Source organism: Cebus imitator, unplaced genomic scaffold, assembly GCF_001604975.1.
Source record: "Cebus imitator isolate Cc_AM_T3 unplaced genomic scaffold, Cebus_imitator-1.0 Scaffold600, whole genome shotgun sequence".
Classification (NCBI taxonomy): domain Eukaryota; kingdom Metazoa; phylum Chordata; class Mammalia; order Primates; family Cebidae; genus Cebus; species Cebus imitator.
In genome coordinates this window covers 381611-394599 of record NW_016107915.1, presented here as the reverse complement: position 1 = coordinate 394599, position 12989 = coordinate 381611, and the positions used below count along the sequence as shown (strand labels likewise).

Here is a 12989-nt window from a genome sequence, read left to right as displayed (position 1 = left end):
CTGTTATTCCTAAAATTCCCAGTTTCAAATGTTCTGTCATATGATTCTATAACCAACCACCCTTCCATCTATAGCACATGGGTTCCTCCTTGCCAATTTTTGAACATTTTAATCCCTTGTTCATTTTCAAGCCCCTTTGACACATCTATTTTTATTTTTATGACTTTTATGTACACATTACTTACCAAAACAACTCAAATTCTTGGCCTTATATCCTAAGACTTTCTTCCATTACTCCATTTCATCCACTCACTGACTTAGCCTTAAGATTATCAATAATGGTAACCTTTTCATAATCTTAATTCCAAGATTTCCGCTTTTTGACCGCCATCTCTTTTCTCTTTAGTTTGCTCATATAATCCTACGTGATACCACTGTCTTCATATTTGGAAGCCGGGATAGAACACAGGACAGATTTTGTGTGAGGTAGGGTGGCAGTCAGAGCAGACTAGAGGGAGGTAAAATGGTAGAAAAATATAACAGAATATTTAAAAACAAGTTTATAAAATATTGCACACAATAAGAGGAAAACAAATATTTGTTGCTATGGTGTTTTCACTAATTATTTTCTCCAAGCTCCTTGAAAACTGATTTCCCATCCAGTTCTCATCACCATTTCCACACTAGGTTTCTATCAAACAGCACTGAGGCTTTTGTAAACAGATTCAAAGAGTAGAGAATAGGTCCTAAGGGGTAGGAGAAGCATGAGAAATATTTAGAGTAAGAGATTATCTCTGTATTCCTGGAAGTGAAAGAAAATCCTTAGGCTGCACATGTTATAATAGAGGAAATATCTATTCCTATTGAGCATGCACTGTGGACATGGCATTATTTAGGTGTTTCAGATACTTCAGTGAATACGACAAGTATCTTTACCATTGTGGAGCTTTTATTCTAGCAGAAGAAGACTGATACTAGACATGATAAATAAGTAAATTGTGTAGTTTGTTAGAAGGTGAAAGTTTCAATGACAAAATGATAAGATGGATGAAGAGTATAGGCATGGTTGATTATGGGGGACTTATACATTTACACACAGTTGTAAGGAATTAACTTTATTGAGCAGTTGAGATTTGCACAAAGACTTGTTAACCAATGTCATTAGAGAAGACCTTTAAGAGAGAAGAGATGAAACAGCTAGAGTGTTAGCAGCACATGGATGATAAAAGTGCAGGGGAAAGGAAGCTATATTAAGAGATATTGCATAAACTTGTATCCCCTTCTCAGGATTTGTGAAATAGTAGTAATAAGACTTAGTAATTTGAAAATATGTTCTATTGCTTAATTTTTTTTTACCTTGACACCTCTGCAACAAAGTCCTATGACTCATAATTTTTCAAATATTAGAACAACATAAATAATAGTAATAGAACACCTACAAACTTCTAGGTCATGTTTAAAGTACTCACTCACTATAAATTCATGTAAGTATATCAACATCATATGAGGTAAATAGTCACTCTTTTGTACATATTACAGATGAGAAAACTGAGATACAGAGTGGTTAGGTAATATCAACAGGAGAGCCAGGATATATGTGTGAGCAGGCTGCCTCTAGTTCAATGCTTGTACCCATCTGGCTGAAGTATAGCTTCAATAGCTGGCAATATTTCCCTACTTCTAGATCTGTTTGGTGAAATAAGACACTTTGTTGTTTCCCACAAAACACAGACCAGTTTTGGAATAGCTCCTTGACTATTTCTCAGCCTTGGTCATTAATTCCATATATTTGATTCTGATAGCGTAAAACTCTTGAGGAAGTCTTGAGGAAGCAATGCTGCATTTCTGGGGTTATACATGTGTCTGATGTAAACAGGGAGAATTTGCGTAAAAACCTTAACACAAACCCTTTTTTACTTGTTTGTGGGAACCCAAGGGCTGAAGATATTCATGTCAATCTAATATATAAATGGTTATTTGATAAACTATTAAAAATGCTGGGGATTATAGAGAAAATTCATTCATTGTAGAAAAAAATGGTTTAGGATAAAATTTTAGTGTTTCCATTCTCCGATGTTTTGTCATTGTAGACTATAAATTACACATGAACTATGAAGTCCCAACAGCCAAATGTTAGCAGTACCATTTCCTATTCACTAAAATTCCTTTGGGACCAACTCCTAAGAATGTGTGACAGTAAATGTATTAATGATTTGTGTTCTTTATCTTTTTAAGATATTCATATTCTCAACTCTGACAAAATGAAAAAAGTAAAATTTCAATTTAGAGTATAAAGAAAATCAAAAATCGCTGGAAGGCTCACAAATGATTAAGGTATATCTATAAAGAATTTACTAGAAATATGGAAACATTATATACTGAGAGAGACTTTCCTCCAGAGCTGGGTTAATAGGTTCAGATAAGCCCATGGCCTCTGTAGGTTCTTCACTACTTAGCTTTTTCCTTCAAGGACTCCTCCAAGTGTGTCTGCTGTGACAGCAGTTTTAGGAGTTTTACAACACAGTGCCTTTTGATCTCATTTCAACTGCTGTGATTAAACAGACACACATCACTTGCTGTGCCACTGTGAAGAAGCTTGGGGTTCACCTTTGCTGAATTAGTACCCACTGAGCACTGCAAATATTTAAAATGTCAATCCATTTGATAATGTCAGGGAGGCCTGCAAATACCACAAAATGGCACCAAGGAAGCATTCAACACAGACAGAAAACACTTAACATCTCTCTCCTTCAAGGTAAAATGAGAGTTGAATGGAAACAGTAAACCTCTAAGCAAGTTACTAAGGTGGGCAAATGTAATAACTCAAAGGGAGACATAAGATTATAACTTACTGTTTTTGATCTTAAACCCAGTACTATTTTGGGGGAAATTAATTTATATTGACATAATATTAGGGAGTTCTTACCATAAAATCCAACTGATGTCTTCCTTAGACAATCTGTGGCTACCTGCCCCAAGAGCTCAGCTCTAATGGAAACTTCAAGTATCAAGTGACGTCTTTACTTCATCATCAAGAATTTCATTCTAAAACCAGAGGAAAACATTCTGGTATAGAGTTTGGAAATATCAGCAAAGCCACAGACCACCCAGCAACCTCATGATCTTTTTAGTTTCATTAGATTATAACTGATGATGCACAATGAATAGAATCTCAAATATTTTTGTTTCTATTTATATTTGTATTAATTAGAGTAAAAGGCTAAATTGTCCTATAAAAATAATTCATTTCTCAATCAGGGAACATTCAGAAGTAAGTATCCAAAGTCAGCTGGCAGTTCTGCTCCATGGTAAACTGGGTCGAGGAAGGCAGGTCTGACATACTCACAGAGGACTTCCAAAGCCTTTTGGTTCACTGTCATTCTTGCCTGTGGAAAAAAAAAAAAGAGCCCTAGATTTCCTCTTAAAATGTAGGATAGGCAAGGTGGCTCTTATCTGTAATCCCAGCACTATGGGAGGCCAAGGTAGGAGGATTGCTTGAGCCCAGAAGTTTGACAACAGTCTGGGAAACATAGTGAGAACTCATTTCTACAAAAAAGTTTTAAAACGAGGTGGGAGAACTGTTTGTACCCAGCAGGTTGAGCCTGCAATGAGCCATGATTGCTCCACTGCACACCTACCTGGGTGGGTGACAGTACCAGACAGATGGAGAGAGAGAGAGAGAGAGAGAGGGAGGGAGAAAGAAAGAGAGAATGAGAATGAAAGAGGGAGAGGGAAGGAAGGAAGGGAGGGAGGGAGGGAGGAGAGGGAGGAAGGGAGGGAGGAAGGAAGGAAGCAAGAAAGAGAGGGAGGGAGGGAATGTATAGTGAAATGAAAGTTACAAATATCCCTTTCTCTCACATTCTACTGATGTGAGCTTAGTCACAAGACCACAGTTGACTACCAGTTTGAGAATTATAGTCTAGTGTCCAAGAATGCAAGAAAATTAATTTCTCCCCATGGAATGTTTGTTCATCTATGTGTTGTAGTGTAATTTCATTCTTGCCATTATACATGGGAAAGGATGACATTTTGAGTTGGTTATGTTGAGATAAAGAATATGTAAGCACAGGAGTCAAGAATATTCAAATATTGATAAATATAAAATTCACATATAAAAAGTTAAAGAAATATTGGTACATTTGTGTCAGCATCCTAGGTCACAAATTTCTCCTATTGAATACAGTTTTGTTGTATTTTCCTTTTGCTCTAAGAAAATAAGTAACTTTTATTTTTGTCATTAAATGCCTCCAAGTTTTAAATGTAAGGAAGTTTATCATATGGAATGAAATTTAATAATTTAAAAATGTAAGAAGTTTATAATATGGAATCAAATTTAATAATTTAAAATGCAGTTAATAGTCCTAGTGAGCACAAGTTTAAACATTATAGGAAGCTATCTTCAAAAGTAAAAGTTTATGAACAGTATCATATTTCCATTATTTATTTATTAACTTATTTATTTTCTGAGTGTTAGGTCCCATCTTCGATACCATTTCAGTCTATTTCTTTAAATTGATGTATAATAGATATTATGAGAATGAGCTCATCTTGGAAAATTAATAGTTTGGAATTGGAATTTTATGCCTGATTGAAAATTCTTCAAGCCTAATTTCACTCTAAAACTAATCCTTCTTTGAAATACTTTCTATCCTCAACTGGTGTTTGCATGACTTCAATAACTGTAGATGATTATCACCTTTCCTTTAAACCACCTCTGAACCATGATTTAAAATTTTAATTTTATTTTGAAAAGAATAACCTAATATGATGAATATACCACAGTTTAAAAATGTAGAGATGAAGATATGTGATGTAGAAACCAGCTATATCATGGTGTATCTGGAATGCTATTTAAAGTGCAATGCTGAGCTATCTAGGCATTATTATTCTTCCTACATGAATCAATCCCTGTAACTCATGAATCATTTTCACCATCTTTCTTGAAAGTTCCCCCACTTTGTCTTCATCACATACCATTTGTAAATCCATTACACCTAAATGATACTTATTTCAGATATAGCCTGAGCAATATCAAGTAGTGATGCTCTATCATTTTTAGAGTTGGTAATTGTTCTTAATGTTAACATCAATTAATTTTATGTTAATTATTATAATGAAGATAGTGATTCAGTTTCATTTTATTTATTCAGTTTTATTTCCCATGATCTAATACATACAACTCATTTATTTATGTTGTTACACAATGAATATTTCTTGAGTGCCAACTAAGTGCTAGGCACTGTACTAAGTATTGGAGTTTCTGTGATGAGAACAAGGAAATACAAAACCAGGTCTCATAAAGTTTATAGTTTAGTAGGAAAAATAAATATTACACTTTTATATCACACTTTTAGAATTCTTTATAGTATGTAGATAACATGACCTGCTTTATGTTTTGAAGAAACACTGTCAACCCTGTGGAGATCCATAATCCTAAATGTGAAAATCCCAAAAGAACAAAATTTCTGAGCTCTAAAATCCCAAAAATCATAATTTAAAGATCAAAATCCTGGAAATATTATTACAGAAATAACAATTTAAAATTTATTTCAAAGACACATTTACATTTTTAAAACAAGATTTATTTGAGAAACATAAAAACATACTAGAACACTTCATAGGCCACTTTATAACACAAAATAGGAAAGAATAGCAGACATGTGTTTGGAAGCATAAACACCTAGGTATACTAACAAAAATCACATCACTATAACAGTTATAAGCAGATAAATTCTTTTCAAAAAGAAATAGATCCAAAAGGAAAATGTATAAACACCCATCAATATAGTTGATATCTGTGTTCATAGCTTTATAACTAAAGTTATCCAAAATACTGTGATAAACAACTTAAGCAATTTTTTTGTAGAGGCTTAGTTCCTCTTTTATTTTGATTTCCAATTTATTTATTATACTTTAAGTTCTGTGTTACATGTGCAGAACATGCAGGTTTGTTACATAGGTATACACATGCCATGGTGGTTTCCTGTATCCAACACCCTGTCATCTACATTATGTATTTCTCCTAATGCTTTCCTTCCCCAATCACCCCACCCCCTGCTATTCCTCCCCTAGTTTCCCACACCCTGACAGGCCCCAGTGTATGATGTTCTTCTCCCTGTGTGTCCACATGTTCTTACTGTTCAACATCCATTTATGAGTAAAAACATGCAGTGTCTGGTTTTCTTTTCTTGTGTCAGTTTGCTGAGAATGATGGTTTTCAGCTTCATCCATGTCCCTGCAAAGGACATGAACTCATCCATTTTTATGGCTGCATAGTATATCATGGTGTATATTTGCCACATTTTCTTTATTCGGTCTATCATTGATGGGCATTTGGGTTGGTTCAAAGTCTTCACTATTGTGAACAATGTCACAATAAACATACATGTGCATGTGTCTTTATAACAGAATGATTTATAATCCTTTGGGTATATACCCAGCAATGGGATTGCTAGGTCAAATGGTATTTCTAGTTCTAGATCATTGAGGAATCACCACATTGTCTTCCACAGTGGTTGAACTAACTGGGTCAAATGGTATTTCTAGTTCTAGATCCTTGATGAATCACCACATTGTCTTCCACAGTGGTTGAACTAATTTACACTTCTATCAACAATGTAAACGTGTTCCTATTTCTCCACATTCTCTCCAGTATCTTTTGACTCGTGACATTTAATGAAAGACTTCTAACTGGCGTGAGATGGTATCTCATTTGCATTTCTCTGATGACCAGTGGCAATGAGCTTTTTTTCATATGCTTGTTGGGTGTATAAATGTCTCCTTTAGAGCAGTGTCTACTCATATCCTTCACCGACTTTTTGATGGGGTTTTCTTTTCCTGTAAATTGGTTTAAGTTTTAGATTTTGGATATTAGCCCTTTATCAAACAGGTAGATTGCAAACATTTTGTCCCATTCTGTAGGTTGCCTGTTCACTCTGATGACAGTTTCTTTTGCTGTGCAGAAGCTCTTTACTTTAATTAGAACCCATTTGTTATTTTGGCTTTTGTTGCCATTCCTTTTGGTGTTTTGGTCATGAAGTCTTTGCCATGCCTATGTACTGAATGGTATTGCCTAGGTTTTCTTCTAGGGTTTTTATGCTGTTAGGTGTTATGTTTAAATCTTTAATCCTTCTTAATTTTTGTATATGATGTAATGAAGGGATCTAGTTTCAGCTTTCTGCATATGGCTAGCCAGTTTTCCCACCACAATGTATTACATAGGGAATTCTCATTGTTTTGTTTTTGCCAGGTTTGTCAAAGATCAGATGGTTGTAGATGTGTGGCATCATTTCTGAGGCCTCTGTTCTGTTCCATTGGTATACCTCTGATTTGGTACCAGTACCATGTTGTTTTCATGGTATAGTTTGAAGTCAGGTAGCATGATGACTCCAGCTTTGTGGTGGTGTTGTTTGCTTAGGATTGTCATCTTTGCCATGCTTTTTTTAGCTTAGGATTATCTTCACTTAGATTTGGTTACATATGAATTTAAAGCAGTTTTTCCAATTCTGTGAAGAAAGTCAATGGTAGCTTGACGGGGATAGCATTGAATCTATAAATTACTATAGGCAGTATGGCCATTTTCATGATACTGATTCTTCCTAACCATGAGAATGGAATGTTTTTCCATCTGTTTGTGTCCTCTCTCATTTCCTTGAGCAATGGTTTAGAGTTCTTCTTGAAGAGGTCCTTCATATCCCTTATAAGTTGTATTCCTAGGTATTTTATTCTCCTTGTAGCAATTGTGAATGGGTGTTCACTCCTGATTTGGCTCTCTCTCTGTTATTGGTGTATAGGAATTCTTGTGTGTGATTTTTGCACATTGATTTTATATCCTGAGACTGCTGAAGTTACTTATCAGCTTAAGGAGATTTTGAGCTGAGATGATGGGGTCTTCTAAATATACAATCATGTCATCTGCAAATAGAGACAATTTGACTTCCTCTTTTCCTAACTGAATACCTTTTATTTCTTTCTCTTGCTTGCCTGCCCCAGCCAGAACTTCCAATACTATGTTGAATAGGAGTTCTGAGAGAGGACATCCTTGTCTTGTGCTGGTTTTCAAAGGGAATGCTTCTAGCTTTTGCCCATTCAGAATGATATTGGCTGTGGGTTTGTCATGAACAGGTTTTATTCTTTTGAGGTACATTCCATCCATACCTAGTTTATTGGGAGTTTTTAGCATAAAGCACTGTTGGATTTTGTTAAAGGCCTTCTCTGCATCTATTGAGATAATCATGTGATTTTTGTCTTTGGTTCTGTTTATTGATTTGCATATGTTAAACCAGACTTGCATCCTTGGAATGAAGGCAACTTGATCGTGGTGGATAAGCTTTTTGATGTGCTGTTGGATTCGGTTTGCCAGTATTTTATTAAGGATTTTCACTTCAATGTTCATCAAGGATGTTGGCTTCAAAATTTCTTTTTCGGTTCGGTCTTTGCCAGGTTTTGGTATCGAAATGATGCTTGCCTCATAAAATGAGTTAGAGAGGATTCCATTTTTCTATTGTTTGGAATTGTTTCAGAAGGAATGGTACCAGCTCCTCTTTGTATCTCTGGTAGAATTTGGCTGTGAAACTGCCTGGTCCTGGACTTTTATTCGTTGGTAGGCTATTGATTGCTGCCTCAATTTTAAAACTTATTATTGGTCTACTCAGGGATTCCACTACTTCCTGGTTTAGTCTTGGGAAGATGTAAGTGTCCCAGGATTTATCCATTTCTTCTAGATTTACTGGTTTATGTGCATAGAGGTGTTTGTAGTATTCTCTGATGGTAGTTTGCATTTCTGTGAGATCAGTGGTGATATCCCCTTTATCACTTTTAATTGCATCTATGTGATTCTTCTTTCTTATTTATTAGTCTGGCTAGCAGTCTATCTGTGTTGGTGATCTTTTCAAAAAACCAGGTCCTGGATTTATTGAATTTTTGAAGGATTTTTTTCGTGTCTCTGTCTGTCTCCTTCAGTTCTGCTCTGATCTTAGTTATTTCTTTTATTCTGTTAGCTTTTGAGCTTGTTTGCTCCTACTTCTCTAGTTCTTTTAATTGTGATGTTACGGTGTCAATTTTAGATCTTTCCTGCATTCTTTTTTTTGGGCATTTAGTGCTATAAATTTCCCTCTACACACTGCTTTAAATGTGTCCCAGAGATTCTGGTACATTGTGTTTTTATTCTCATTTGTTTCAAAGAAAATCTTTATTTCTGCTTTCATTTCATTATTTATGCAGTAGTCACTCAGGAGCAGATTCTTCAGTTTCCATGTAGTTGTGTGGTTTTGAGTGAGTTTCTTAATCCTGAGTTCTAATTTAATGCACTATGGTCTGAGACTCTGATTTCCATTCTTTTGCATTTGCTGAGGAGTGTTTAACTTCCAATTATGTGGTTAATTTTAGAATAAGTGATATGTGGTGCTGAGAATAATGTATATTTTTTGGATTCGGGGTAGAGAGTTCTGTAGATGTCTATCAGGTCTGCTTTGTCCAGAGCTGAGTTCAAGTCCTAGCTATCCTTGTTAATTTTCTGTCTCGATGATTGATCTAATATTCACTGTGGAGTGTTTAAATCTCCCACTATTATTGTGTAGGAGTTTAAGTCTCTATGTAGGTATCTAAGAACTTGCTTTATGAATCTGGATGCTCCTGTATTGGGTGCATATATATTTAGGATAATTAGATGGATCAATGCAACAAGAAAGCTATCATTATGTAATGCCCTTGTCTTTTTTGATCTTTGTTGGTTTTAAGTGTGTTTTATCTGAGCCTAGGATTGCATCCCTGCTCTTTTTGTTTTCCATATTCCTCCATCCCTTTATTTTGAGCCTATGGGTGTCTTTGTATGTAAGATGGATCTCCTGAATATAGTACACTGATGGGTCTTAATTCTATTCAATTTGCTTGTCTTTGTCTTTTGATTGTGGCAGGTAGTCCATTTATGATGTTTAACATTAATATTGCTATGTTTGAATTTGACCCTGCCATTATGATGCCAGCTGGTTATTTTGCCCAGTAGTTGATGCAGTTTCTTCATAGTGTTGTTGGTCTTTAGGATTTGGTATGTTTTTGTGGTGGCTGGTACTGGTTGTTCCCTTCCATGTTTAGTGCTTCCTTCAGGAGCTCTTCTAAGGCAGACCTGGTGGTGACACAATCTCTCAGCAGTTGCTTATCCATAAAGGATTTCTTTCCTCCTTTGCTTGTGAAGCATAGTTTGGCTAGATATGAAATTCTGGGTTGAAAATTCCTTTCTTTAAGAATGTTGACTATTGCCCCCACTCTCTTCTAGATTGTAGGGTTTCTGCTGAGATATCCACTATTAGTCTGATGGGCTTCCCTTTGTGTGTAACCCAATGTTTCTTTCTGGCTGCCCTTAGCATTTTTCCATCATTTCAACCTTGGTGATCTGATGATTATATGTCTTGGGGTGCTCTTTTCAAGGAGTATTTTGTGGAGTTATGTGTATTTCCTGACTTTGAATGTTGGTATGCCTTATTAGGTTGGGGAAGTTCTCGTGAATAATATCCTGAAGAGTGCTTTCCAACTTGATTTTATTCTCCCCATCACTTTCAAGTACATCGGTCAAACATAGATTTGGTCTTTTCATGTAATCCCATATTTCTTGGAGGCTTTGTTCATTTCTTTTTACTCTTTTATCTCTAGTCTTGCCTTCTTGCTTTATTTATTTCATTAAGTGGATCATCAATCTCTGATATCCTTTCTTCCACTTGATCAATTCAGCTGTTGAAACTTGTGTACGCTTCATGAAGTTCTTGTTCTGTGTTTTTCAGCTCCATAAGGTCATTTATTTTCTTCTCTACACTGGTTATTCTAGTTAGCAACTTGTCTAACCTTTTTTCAAGGTTTTTAGTTTCCTTGCATTGGGTTACAACATTCTTCTTTAGCTCAGAGAAGTTTGTTATAACTCACCTCTGTTGCCTGCCTCTGTCAATTTGTCAAACTCATTCTCCATCCACTTTTGTTCCCTTGCTGGCGATGAGTTGTGATTCCTTGGAGAAGACGTGTTCTGGTTTTTGGTATTTTCAACCTTTCTGTGCTGATTTCTCCCTATCTTCATGGATTTATCTACCTTTGGCCTTTGAAGTTGGTGGCCTTTGGATGGGATCTCTGAGTAGATGTCCTTTTTGTTGATGTTGATGCTACTTCTTTCTGTTTGTTAGTTTTCCTTCCAACAGTCAGGCCCCTCTGTTGGAGGTCTGCTGGAGTTCCACTCCAGACCCTGCTTCCCTGGGTATCACTAGTGGAGGCTGCAGAACAGCAAAGATTGCTGCCTGATCCTTCTTCTGGTAGTTTCGTCCTAGAGGGGTACCTGCCAGATGTTAGCCAGAGCTCTCCTGTATGAGCTGTCTGTTGGCCCCTCCTGGGAGATATCTTCTGCTCAGGATACGCAGGAGTCAGGGAGCCACTTGTGGGGGCAGCTTGTCCCTTATCAGTGCTCGAATGCTATTCTTGGAGATCCTCTGCTCTCTTCAGAGCTGCCAGGAAGGGACATTTAAGTCTACTGAGCTGTGCCCACACTGCCCTTTTTCCCAGGTCCCCTGTTCAAGGAAGGTGTGGACTTTATTTATAAGCTCCTGTCTGGGGCTTCTGCCTTTCTTCAGAGATGCCCTGCCCAGTGAGGAGGGATTCTAGTGAGACAGTCTACCTGCAGCAGCCTTGCTGAGCTGTGGTGGGCTCCACCCAGTTTAAACTTCCTGGTAGCTTTGTTTACACTGTGAGTTTGAAACCACTTACGTGAGCCTCAGCAATGGCAGATGCCCCTCCCCTCACCTAGCTTGAGCAGCCCAGGTTGAACTCAGGCTGCTGTGCTGACTGTGAGATCTAAGTGGATCTTACCTTGCTGATGTCCATGTCAGTGGGACCTGCAGAGCCAGAACACTTGGCTTGCTAGCCTTAGGCCCCTTTCCAGGGGAGTGAGCAGTTCTGTCTTGCTGGCATTTCAGGCACTGGGATATGAAAAATAAAAACTGCTGTGGCTAGCTTAGTGTCTGTCCAAATCGTCACCCAGTTTGTTCTGGAAACCCAGAGCCCTGACGATGTAGGTACCACAGAGAATCTCCTGGTCTGTTTGTAAAGACCATGGAAAAAATGCAGTATCTGGGCTGGAGTGCAGGGTATAGTCCTTAATGGCTTCCCTTTGTTCGGAGAGTGAGTTCCCTATCACCTTACACTTCCTGGTGACACCCCACCTTGCTTTGGCTTGTCCTTCTTGGGCTGCACCCACTGTCCAAATAGTCCCAATGAGATGAACCAGGTACATCAGTGGGAAATGCAGAAGTCACCCACCTTCTGCATCAATCTCACTGGGAGCTGCACGCCAGAGCTACTGCTGTTCATTCAGCCATCTTGGAAACTCCCACAAGAACCTTAATGTTTAATGGCTTGGTAGAAGAGAATGAGCCTGCAGAAAAGAGACAGAAGATGCATAGAAACAAATATATAATAAATGTTACATCAGTTCAGCAAAGGAAATAAAGCATTTAGAGATGGTGGCAATGGGCAACAATGTCAAATGCTTCCAAAAGTTCATGTAAGATAAATAGTGAAAGATTTCCACTAGACTTAATGACATTGTATTCACAGATCAGATTACAATAGAGTGAGAGATCTAAAACTGGAAGGGTTGATGATTCAGTGATTGGTGACAACTCTCTTATAAAAATTTGTGTATGAAAAAAATGAGAACAAGCAGCAGTTGGAGGGTCTATTATATTCATTATATTTATTAATGCTTTTGTGTATATCTTTAAAAATGCTTGAATGAGAAATATTTTATTATGTTTAAAGATTATCGGAAAGAAAAAAATGGGCCAAATACAATGAGATAAGGAATAATAAATAGTGGAGAGAGAAAAGATGAGAGGTTAGTTTGCAAAACACATGTGGGAAAGAGGCACCTTTATGTTATTATCAAGGATGGAAAAGATGATGGTAAGATTATAGCTTGAGTTTGCTTTTTCAGTAGAGATATTTGGCCTTCTGAGGGCTTCTGCATTCTTTTAAACCATAGCTGCTTTGTCCAAAGTTTGAGGAAGTTGAAATTT

General features: G+C 36.9%; 1 long non-coding RNA gene across 1 annotated transcript in view; it reads right to left on the bottom strand.

Moving 5' to 3' along the window:
• Window positions 1-3126: 3126 nt before the first annotated feature.
• Window positions 3127-12989, bottom strand: part of LOC119469210 — a 204184-nt gene continuing 194321 nt past the window's right edge. Inside the window, exon 2 of the long non-coding RNA XR_005198026.1 lies at window positions 3127-3326. This is a non-coding gene — a long non-coding RNA (uncharacterized LOC119469210). The remainder of the gene's footprint in view (window positions 3327-12989) is intronic.